Source organism: Sorex araneus, chromosome 1, assembly GCF_027595985.1.
Source record: "Sorex araneus isolate mSorAra2 chromosome 1, mSorAra2.pri, whole genome shotgun sequence".
Taxonomy (NCBI): Eukaryota; Metazoa; Chordata; class Mammalia; order Eulipotyphla; family Soricidae; genus Sorex; species Sorex araneus.
In genome coordinates, this window is record NC_073302.1 from 83613478 (window position 1) to 83625018 (window position 11541).

Here is an 11541-nt window from a genome sequence, read left to right on the forward strand (position 1 = left end):
TGATACCCATCATTGTTACTGGTTTTGGCATATGAATACACTACAAGGAGTTTGCGAGGCTCTCCCATGTGGGCAGGAAACTCTCGGTAGCTTGCTAGGTTCTCCGAGAGGGAGAACTGGGCTATAAGATGTCGTGTGGCCACTTCCGGGAGCTTGGTTTTATAGTCTCTGGATGTTGGCCATTGATGAGATTACATGGTGCCAAAAATATGCTGAGTTCTCTATTCTAAGTCATCGTAGAGTGTAGTGCATCAACAGAGCAAGCAATTTAGACTAGTTGTCTAGGGAACTGCATAGAGGAAGCTCTGACTACGCAGATCTAGTCCCTGCCCCCGATTGGGCATTGGTCTCTCCATCCTTCTTCCACTTGAGTTTAGGAAAATTCTGGTACCTAGTTTTCTACCACAATTTGTCAACTCTTAACTATCCTGACTGTCAGTTCCATATCCTAGCAGAGTTGGGTGTATTCTTGGGTCTGATCATTTGCAATAGCAGTAGGCAAACATTCTGTGGCTAGTATCTCTTATCAGGGTGCAGTGCACAGTTTATGAGTTCTGGTCCTCAATTCTATGTTCCAATAGAGTGAGCTACACTCATGGGGCTCTACTAGCAGGTAGTATGCTTACTGACAGTGCTTAGTCATCTCAAGTCAGTCCCCTGTTCATGATTTGGCCACTGATCCTTCTATTCTAAGTCTCTGCAGGGTTGGATACATGTGCAATTCTGAACCAAGGGGTGCTTGGTAGGTCAATTATGTCCAGCCTTCACCTGTAGACTACTATCTGTGGTGTGGTTGCTGAGCTACTCAGTTCTGTATCCTAATACGGTAGGATATCTCTCTGGGTCAACTTTCTGTAGGCAACTTATATTGCTCAGGTTTCTCCTGTCTGACAACTGTGCGCAGTGAGGATGGTAGGCTCTTATGTGCGATCTCCCAGCTGATTACGGTGCTTATGTAGGGTTCTGGGAAGCTCATTATACCCTACCCCGTACTATTGGGTCCCTGTGTATGGTTTGAACTCTGAGTTCCTTAGTTCAATCTTTACTTTTGCTAATAATTTTGTTTCACCCTCTTTCAGTATATATAACCCTCACTCTTTGGGTGATAGTTGTATGAGTAGAGGTTCATGGAATTAGGAGCAAATATATACACAGCATTCTAAGTCTTTACCTTTGAGTTACATTTCGGGCCCTGTAAGTCTGGCATTTTGTGTTGAGCCTTATAGAGAAGTCTGCTTGCTGTTGTCCAGTTCATGAATTCTTTAATGAGGTGGATTATATCTGGAAATTAGTATATTTCTGGCAACTTTACCCAAATCTACATTCAATGACCACTATCCTGCCAGTACCTTAAGTCATGGTGTCTGTCTTTCAGATACTCACGTGCAAAAGCCCTCCTCATGTCAGGAGTTATACACTTCAAAAAGGGGTTCTCCAATCCAACTCTAACAATTGTGAATTACAAGCCACCTTAGGAATCAATCAGAGAAGGGACAGATTCTGTAGGCTGGAGTTGCTCAAATACATCGTGTTCTTGGAAGATCACATGTGTTCCTGAGCATCTATGTTTCTAGTTTTCCGATGCAGATGATTCTTTGAGCCAAATAATTGATTTTCTTTTTAAACAGGCATGTTTCAGTAGGATATCTTTTACATATGTTTGTGTACCTGAATTAAGACCTACAATAAGTTTCAATAGACTTTTCTTGGGTAGAAAAGATAGTTCTAAGGGCTAAGTAAATGCTTTGCACTCAGGAGACTCAAGTCATACCCCCGTCACCACATTCTTTCCAGGTTACTGTGTCCCCCAGAATAAATACATTTTACGAAAATTTAAAATATTTAACAAAAGTTAAACAAAAATAAACAAATGAGGCTATACTGAAACATAGAAGGGTTTGCATGGCAAAAGTAACAAGCTTAAATTAAAAGACACACTACTAAATAAAAGAAAATATTTGCATGCCACATATAAAGGGTTAATAGATAATACCAACAAAGCACTACGAAGAATAAAAATAGTAACCCCATCAAAATATGGCAAGTACAGATGAACTGATATTTCTTTTAAGTCAATATAGGAAGTAGACACATGAAAGAGGCTCCACAACTACTCTCTGGGAAATGCAAATGTAAACCACAATATATTATCTCACACCAATGAGATGGTATATATCTAAAAGACTAGAAACACTAGTGTTAGGAGTGATGTGGTATAGAACCCTTATTTACTATTGTTGTCTGGTTCAGCCTCTATAGAAAATGGTATGGGATTTTTTAAAAAAAAATTAAGAATCTCGTGTATGACCCAGAAATTCCACTTCTTGGCATCTACCTCCAAAGCACAAAAATTTAAACTCCCATTAATTTGAAAAGGCATATACATTGTTGTTCAATGAGCACTAAATACAATAGCCAGGATATGGAAAGAACCCATATGTTCAAGAAGAAACTAGACAGCTATAAGAAAAGTTAAATTTTGCAGTTCACTTCAACTTGAATGGAACTGTAGATAAGCATGTTAAGCTAAATAAATCAGAGGGAGAGAGGCAACTACTGGAAAATCTCATCCATCTGTGATATGTAGAGAAACAAAACATGGAAATAGACAGTATTGAACAATGGCAAACACTTCACCCTTGATTACAAAATTCAGATTGCCAACCTGAGGAAGCAAGAGAGGAGTTGTTTAAGAAGTGGATTAGAAGAAACATAAAGACAAGTAGGTTTCCAGCACATTAGCGCTGGTGAAATATAGTCATTTTATACATCAAAGCCATTAATATTTACATGATGGTAACTAAGCTATGATTTATGCAAATTTTAAATAAATAAATCAACAAATATGAGTACCAAGGAAAGTGGAGGAGAGGTATTGGCACTCTGGTACAGTACATTAACATTTGTGAGCCTAGAACATGAAAACTATTGTAAACCCCGATGCACCAATTAAAAAAAAACTTATTGAAAAAATTACTGTTTAAGATGTGGCAAAAGCTGAATCATGCTTAAAGGAACAATAAACTAAAAGTATTTTTCCCTTCTATTTCACCAAAAATAACCTGCATTGATATATAGTAGGAACAATTCATAGCATTTATCTTTTCTCTACCAACATTGGCTATAAAAAATAATTTAATTTATCTGATTTATAAAGCATTTTATTTTCAGAGATCTCTGTGAATTTTCACAACTAATGTGTGAAGATAGGTTGCAAGATAGGCATTAATTCATCCCTTTTAATATGTGGAGAAAACCTGAAGAGGATAAGTCACTTCCCCGATGGCTTAACAAATAAGTAGCAGATTGCTGGATTTTAACAGCAGGTAGGGCGTTTGCCTTGCACGTGGCTGACCTGGGTTCAATTCTTCCGCCTCTCTCAGAGAGCCCAGCAAGCTATTGAGAGTATCTCACCTGCACAGCAGAGCCTGGCAAGCTACCCCTGGTGTTTTCTTATGTCAAAAACAGTAGCAACAAGTCTCACAATGGAGACATTATTGGTGCCTGCCTGAGCAAATCGATGAGCAATGGGCTGACAGTGACAGTGACAGTGACATTCTCAGGGCCAAAGTTTCACATTCCAGTTCAGTCCCTGACATTGTATTTGGTCCTCCAAGCACTGCCTGGAGTGATCAACTCTTTATTTTATTTTAGTTTTTTATTGAATCACCATGAGATGGACTGAAGTAATAGCACAGTGGGTAGGCCATTTGCTTTGTATGCAGCCGACCCTGGTTCCTCATCCCTCTCGGAGAGCCTGGCAAGCTACTTAGAGTATCCCGCCCACACAGCAGAGCCTGGCAAGCTACCTGTGGCGTATTCGATATGCCAAAAACAGTAACAAGTCTCACAATGGAGATGTTACTGGTGCCTGCTTGAGCAAATCAATGAGCAATGGGATGACAGTGACAGTGACAGTGCACCATGAGATACAGTTACAAAGCTTTCATGTTTTAGTTTCAATCATACAATGATCAAACACCCTCCACCAGTGCACATTTTCCACCACCAATGTCCCCAGTCTATCCTCCTTTCTGACTCCTCCCCCATCTTTATGGTAGACAATTTCTCCCATACTCTCTCTCTACTTTTGGGCATTATGGTTTGCAATACAGCTACTGAGAGGCTATCACATTTGGTCCCATATCTACTTTCAGCACACATCTCCCATCCAGAACAGTCCCTTCAACCATCATTGACTTAGTGATATCTTCTCTATTTCAGCAGCCTTCTCCCCCAGCTCATAAGGCAGGCTTCCAAGCATGGAGCAATATTCCTGACCCTTGTCTGTACTGTCCCTGGGTGTCAGTCTCATATTATGTTATTTTATATTCCACAAATGAGTGCAGTCATTCAATGTCTTTCCCTCTCTGACTCATTGAGTGGTCAACCCTTAAGCATAGAGCCAGTAATAAACCCTGAGCACCACTGGGTGTATGTCTAAAGCAAATCAGATAGGCACCAACCACTTCTGTTTGGCAGGAGTTGATTGTAGAGAATGAGACAAACACATAGAAGACAAACAAATAGATAAGGACTGGCCAAGCTTTAGGGTCACCCAAAAAGCTCTTAGTGATCTCACAGACTGGCCATTTATTCATTATAATATTGCTCCCCATCCTGTATTCAAACACGTGAGCCATTGTTGCAGAAACATTAAGGACAGTTAGTAAACATGTCAAAATTCAATAAATATGTGAAGATTAGAGGCTGAGGTATTTCACAAAGCCAATCAAGCAAACACCATTAAAGTATAAAGACTTTCTGACACATTTCTGTTCTATTTTGCCTATTTTGTCATCTAAAAGACCCTAAATTGTTTTATTCTTCTTTTTGGGAGTACTTTTTCTTGTCTGAATTATATTCTAAATAACAAGCATTTTTGCCCACAGAGATATCACAACCTTGGGGTTATTGTTAGGGAAACTATCTTCTACGGATATTACATCTCTCACACTCTCTCTCTTTCTCTCTCTCACACACATACACAAAAGTAAATAAATGCAAAGAAATCTAATCTCAATTCTTAACACTTCTAATTTTAATGATATTAATGTGACTTTTAAAAGTCAAAAGCATGTCCCCTCTACCATTAAAATAGCGCCATGATTAAGAAGCTGCGTGATTTTGTTCATCAAATAACGCGTTTTTTTTAGTTCCCAGAATCTAATGAGCAATTCTTACTTTTGGTATCCTGTCACTTCAGGGTACCCCTTCCTTTGTGCTCACCAGTATTTCTATATATTTACTGCCCTTTTAAAACCTGCCTTCAAGGACTTTATTATATATCATTCACATTAAGGTAAATGAGTGATGAAATTTAAGGTGTCAGTCTTTCCTGTAATATCACTGTATCATTGTCATCCTGTTGTTCGTCGATTTACTCGAGCGGGCACCAGTAATGTCTCTATTTCTCCCAGCCCTGAGATTTTAGCAGCCTCTCCTTACTCTCTTTCCCAATAATTGGAGGCTCTTTCAGGGTCATGGGAATGAGACCTATCATTGTTGATTTTGGCATATTGAATACACCACAGGGAGCTTGCCAGGCTCTGCCTGTTCTGTAATATATCTCACACATTTCCTATATCTAATCCCTGAGACTTAGGACAGAGTTCTCACTAGGATGAGGGTAGGCCTGGTTCAATATCAGGCACCACAGAAAATAACGAATTAATTAAAGCTCTCACATGAACATATCAGACAGCTATTCCAAAGTGGCAGAAAATGGGTTTTTAGTAATTGCTCAATTGACTTATGTGGCCACATGATCCCAGATTTTATACTGTACCTCATTTTATAAATTTAATTTGATGTACTCTAGCCAGGAAGGTACAATTCCACACATGGGTCCCAAACTAGCTTTATTGGGGCTAGAGAGGTAGTACATCTAGGGCATTTGCTTTCCATGAAGGCCAACCAGATTCTATTTCTAGCCCCCCATGTGGTCCCTAAGCCCTACCAGTAGTGATCCCTGAGTGCAGATCTGTAAGTAACCCCTGGGCAATGCTCTGTGTCCCTAAAAATGTGAAAGGGAAGGAGTAAGGAAAGGGGGAAGGGTAGGGGAGGTAGGAGAGGGAGGGGGAGGAGGAGAAAAAAGGAAGAGCAAGGGGAAAGGAGAAACGTTATTGACAGCAGGAGAATATGTTGAAAGAGGGTAAATTCACATCCTCAAAGCAACTGTATTGTCTTCATGGTTGCAAGAAGTGGGCTTGATATGAACAAAATTGGAACAGTTGAGTGTAGATTTAGGATATGACTCTAAGCAAGAGAATTATAAGCATAGAATGTCAAGAGGATGGAAGAGTCTGAGAAGTGCTTGATGGTTACCTGTATGACCCAGGCCCTGCCTGGTCAGGGTACCAGAAGACAATCATCTCAGCATCCTCCCTTCTGTTCTAATGGCCCACATTATTGGAACATAATAAACATATGCTCATCCATCCACCTGTGTTTAAAAGGTATAGAAGAAGAAGGATCTTTGTCTTTCTCTGGACTCCTTCTTTGGGAGACCCCACCCATAATCTCGGAGCTTCCCTGCCTTCCTTTTCCTTTCCTCTAATAAAGTCTTTTCTGAATTTGTTCTCTTGATCTCCATGCCCTTGCTTCAATCTTCACGGCTTGAGTACAAGAGCACATACTCCTGCAACCTGCTATAAAATTTGGCAGGAACCAGTCAGGAGTTTGCCCTCTTCATCATCATCTACCAAAGTAAAGTGGGCAGATTCAGTTTATGTCTCCTTTCTTTTATCTCAACCATTTCTTTCTCCCTCTGGCCTTACTACATAAGGAGTGCAGCCAGCAGTGATTGACGTGTCCTAGGTGAATCTGTGCAAGCTAACCATCTGTTCTCTCCTTTTACCAACAGACTTCTGGTGGTGGTCACATGAAGGGGATGGAGAACTGAAGGTCTTGTGCAAGGCTCCCCTTTGAGAGCTCCATAGCTCCCTCTCTCCCCCAAAGCCCTGCCTGGGGTACTTAGTCACTGACAAACCATCATTTTCCACTCCTCATTCTGAGAATGCTTCCTATCAATCATCATTCAGGGTCTCCAAGAGTGAAACAGGCTCTGAGAAGGACAATTGAAAGATGCTGGGGGCATTTCCCCAGGCATTCTTAAAGGTCCCCCAAGATGCTTCATAAGAAGACTCAAGTTCAGAATGATTGGAAAGTCTACTTGGTTTCCTGTCCTTTTTCCTTCAACCTGAATTATATTTTGACTTCCATGTGTTGCCACTCAAGAGAGTTCTGGTCCCTGTTGACTATATTTTTCTTTTCTGCTATTCTGTATTCCAGTCTACTCTGTAACTTTATAGTAGATACATTCTGGTCCAAATTAGGTATATCCACATAAATACCAGCCAAATAAGAACCTTAAAGATGGCTGCTGGTCCTAAGACATGAATGACAGGTTCTGCGAAGTTGCATCTTACAGAATCCCCTGAAGTACCTTTTCTGGGGTGACAGGAAAGCTGTCTACAGACTAGGTTTTTCCTTTCCTTAAAGTCTTTTCTGAATCATTCACTTGAGTTCTAGTCCTTTGATTTCAATCTTGATTGCTTGAGGACAAGAACCTGAGTGTTTGCTTTCACTATAACAGTTTTTATGAAGAGAAAAGGTTCCCCTGAAAACACAGCCTTATCCACAAACCTAAACAAAGTAAGGTTTTGGCCTTTGTAGGAAGGGTAAACTGAGGATAAGATGCCCTTCTCTTTAGGCTTGCAGGCCAGTGCTCTAGTCTAATATTGACCTATGGCCTGAAGAAAACTGTTTATGGAATCTGGGACACTGAATGAAAATTGGTTGCTTCCTGCTGAAATATCCCTTCCTGAGTCATTTCAGTCATGTAGAAATGCCATTTACTATAAGATAGTTCCATCGTTGCTGGTTATATTGGTACCTATTGACAGTTATTCATTTCAGAAATGAAGTGTGGACTCAGATCTGGCTATGTTCTGCTGAACAGGATCTTAAAGTGGGGCAAATATTAACTATGCTCTGTATGTATATTCCCTCCCAGGAAATTAACCTTTTATCCAAGAATTATTTTGGGTTGTGGGTTTCCAGTCACCTCTATAAGTTCTTGAAAGATTCCATAACTCAGAAATAGTTTCATCCAATTATTTTATGGAACTACTCTCAGTGCTGAGAATGGATGAAAGTTGTATTTAAATCTTTGACAAAAGGTAGAAAAGACTTAAATTGAAAATAAACTGGGAATCTTGTCAAGTGCTCCAAGAACTGCTTAATCTGCGTCTCAGTCAAAGCTTCTTCAGATGACAGGTTGCTCTGGTGTAGAGTGTCTCAGATGTCCTCATATATTCAGAAAAACAGAAGAATCACTGGTAATATATCTTCAGTCTAGATTAAGTTCTCCCCATCTGGCATGAACTTCAAAAGGTAGCTGTACAAATTATTAATCAATGTGAGTCGACTAGAAAAAAAACTAGAAGCATTTCAGAAATTCACAGCTAGAGCCAGAGTTACAGTACCAATACATGCTGTTGACCCCGGTTTGCTCCCTCCAGCTGCATTTTGTCCTCTGAGAACCACCACAAATTATTCCTGAGCACAGAACTAGGAGTAAGCATCATCAAGTATAGTCCAATCTTTCCCAAATAGGTGTAAAAACTTTTACAAATTAAATTATAGCTAGACATTAGGAAAATCTATAAGGCAAAGCTTCCAAAAATTAGTGAGGAATAGAGTATTATCTCCACAAAAATGCTTGCTTCTGAAACACATTTTTTTCTCTTTAACTTCACTGTGATGGCTGGAACCATAGCACAGCAATTTGGGTGTTTGTCTTGCACGCGGTCAACTCGGGTTTGATCCCTGGCACCCTCATATGGTCCCCCAGGCACCGCCAGGAGTGATTCCTGAGTGCAGAGCCAGGAGTAAACCCTGAGCATCACTGGGTGTGACCCAAAAGGAAAAAAATCAGCTCTAACTTCACTGTGAATTGACCAAATAATCATGATAAATTAATTTTACTTCTAATAATTTCAGTCAATTATTTAGAATAAGCATAGTAAAAACAAATATAATTATGAAATCTGATCATCTGCTATTAAAGATATATAAAGCTTCAATTTCTCACTAGGATCAGGGATCATATCACTTCTCTCTGAAGCATCAATCTCTACAAATCAGAATCATTCATAAATGAGTTTGAAGTAAACATAGAGTAACTAAATTAGAGAGGTGACTTCTCCAGAGCCCATTGCCATAATTTCTGAACTAAAGGCCTCCAGCATTTTTAGTTTACTTAACCCCCGAGATATTTTCTAGGTTTTGGAAAAGAGAGGAGGAACATTATATTTCCTATCTGGTTAGAAACTGTTTCATAAGACTTTGCTCTTCTACCAACAATACCTTTTTACCCCTAAGGTTCTCCTTTGTCATAGCTGGAGTGTAGAGCAATTAGCTCTGGATTCATCAAGACTCATAAAATAATTAATATGTAGGTTTTAAAATTTTAAGACAAGGCTGTTTCATTTGGGGCACTCCAGAGGAGGGCAGGTGAGACCCCTTCCCGCCCCAAGGGTCCCAGTCCCAGCAGCAGAAAACCTCAAGAACCCAACCATCATCCTGCTCACGGCTGCTCTCCACATGCTCAGGCCGAGTCTCACCCACAAAGTGAATCCCCAGAAACCCAGGTATGCAGGTCTTTGTGACTGAGAACTCTGGGTTCAAAGGGACCTGGAACGGAGATCTCCCCGTATCCCCCCTGCCCTGTCTCCAGCAACTCAGCAGTCACGCCCATAAACCACCCCTGGCTGGCACCAGATAATCTCATCATCAGCCACCATCCAGATCACACATCCTTCTTTCTCAGAAGGGAGCAACATGATGCTCACTGTACCCATGCCGCCAGACCCCACAGCAGGCTATTTCACTCGGGGCACCCCAGAGGGGACCCTGCCCTGCTCCAAGGGACAATCCCCAGCAGTTGAAAACCTCCAGAACCTAACCACCGCCCTGCTCATGGCCTCTCTCCACACGCTTGGGCCAAGCCTCACCCATGAGTGAAAAGTCAGAAAACTCAGGTATGTGGTACTTTGTGACTAGTAACTCTGGGTTCAACGGGACTGGGAATGGAGATCCTCTGCCTGTATCTCCCACACCCTACCCATATTCTAAAAGGACCACAGAACATTTGATGGATTTCAAAGAGGCAACCAACCTTAGAGGGAAATATATTATTTTGATTGTGCTTTGGGGCAGATTTCGGGGTTTGGGATGTAAATACCCGAAATATGGTGGTGATAAGGTGTTATGATGGTGGGATTGGTGTTTCAATCTTAAATGTAATCAAATATTGTGGAATAGTTTATAAAATTTTTGAAAAATTAAAAATAATAATAAGAGGGGGCTGGAGCGATAGCACAGCAGGTAGGGCATTTGCCTTGCATGCGGCCGACCCGGGTTCTAATCCCAGCATCCCATATGGTCCCCTGAGCACCGCCAGGGGTAATTCCTGAGTGAAGAGCCAGGAGTAACCCCTGTGCATCGCCGGGTGTGACCCAAAAACCAAAAAAAAAAATAAGAAGAAGAAGAAGAAGAAGAAGAAGAAGAAGAAGAAGAAGAAGAAGAAGAAGAAGAAGAAGAAGAAGAAGAAGAAGAAGAAGAAGAAGAAGAAGAAGAAGAAGAAGAAGAAGAAGAAGAAGAAGAAGAAGAAGAAGAAGAAGAAGAAGAAGAAGAAGAAGAAGAAGAAGAAGAAGAAGAAGAAGAAGAAGAAGAAGAAGAAGAAGAAGAAGAAGAAGAAGAAGAAGAAGAAGAAGAAGAAGAAGAAGAAGAAGAAGAAGAAAGAAGGAAGAAGGAAGAAGAAGAAGAAGAAGAAGAAGAAGAAGAAGAAAGAAGAAGAAGAAGAAGAAGAAGAAGAAGAAGAAGAAGAAGAAGAAGAAGAAGAAGAAGAAGAAAAGAAAGAAATATTCTATACAGTAAAAAACATTAGGGCAAGTTGAATTAATAAATAAAATGTACAGGTTTTTTTTTAAATCACTTATCATCAGGATCCACCTGCAACACTTGTAATTTGGGGTTAATTATTCTACCGTTGAGGTTGCAAAGTGTCCAGCAGTCCACTTTGTCACTGAGATAGTAGACAGGAGCATATTAAACAGGCATTAAATTATTCTTCTTTCTTTAGCTCTATGCTTAATACAGTGTTGTCTGAAGCATGCAAGATAAAATCCCAAAAATATAGCAAATTTCCAAGTTATCTATACAAAAATATAGTACTTCTGTATTTTTTTTTTTTGCTTTTTGGGTCACACCTGGCGATGCACAGGGGTTACTCCTGGCTCTGCACTCAGGAATTACCCCTGGCCGTGCTCAGGGGACCATATGGGATGCTGGGATTTGAACCCGGGTCGGCTGCGTGCAAGGCAAACGCCCTACCCGCTGTGCTATCTCTCCAGCCCCAGTACTTCTGTATTTTTGCATTCAACATTTTGCCATGAAATATTTTTTAAAACATTAAAGGTGTCAAGAAGAGGGACCAGAGATACAGTACATCTGGAAAGGCGCTCGCTTGAGTTT